Consider the following 457-nt stretch of genomic DNA (forward strand, 5'->3'; position numbering starts at 1 on the left):
CAGTTCTTCTGTGTATTCTTGCCACCTCTTCTTAATATCTTCTGCTTCTGTTATGTCCCTACCATTTCTCTCCTTTATTGAGCCCATCTTTGCATGAAATGTTCCCTTGGTATCTCTAGTTTTCTTGAAGAGATCTCTAGTCTTTCCCATTCTATTGTTTTCCTCTATTTCTTTGCATTGATCGCTGAGGAAGGCTTTCTTAGCTCTCCTTGCTATTCTTTGGAACTCTGCAATCAAAGGGGTATATCTTTCCTTTTCTCCTTTGATTTTCATTTCCCTTCTTTTCACAGCTATTTGTAAGGCCTCCTCAGACAGCCATTTTGCATTTCTTTTCCATGGGGATGGTCTTGATTCCTGTCTCCTGTACAGTGTCATGAACCTCCGTCCATAGTTCATCAGGCACTCTATCAGATCTAGTCCCTTAAATCTATTTCTCACTTCCACTGTATAGTCATAA

Source organism: Bison bison, unplaced genomic scaffold (genome assembly GCF_000754665.1).
Source record: "Bison bison bison isolate TAMUID 2011002044 unplaced genomic scaffold, Bison_UMD1.0 scf7180017864516, whole genome shotgun sequence".
Taxonomy (NCBI): domain Eukaryota; kingdom Metazoa; phylum Chordata; class Mammalia; order Artiodactyla; family Bovidae; genus Bison; species Bison bison.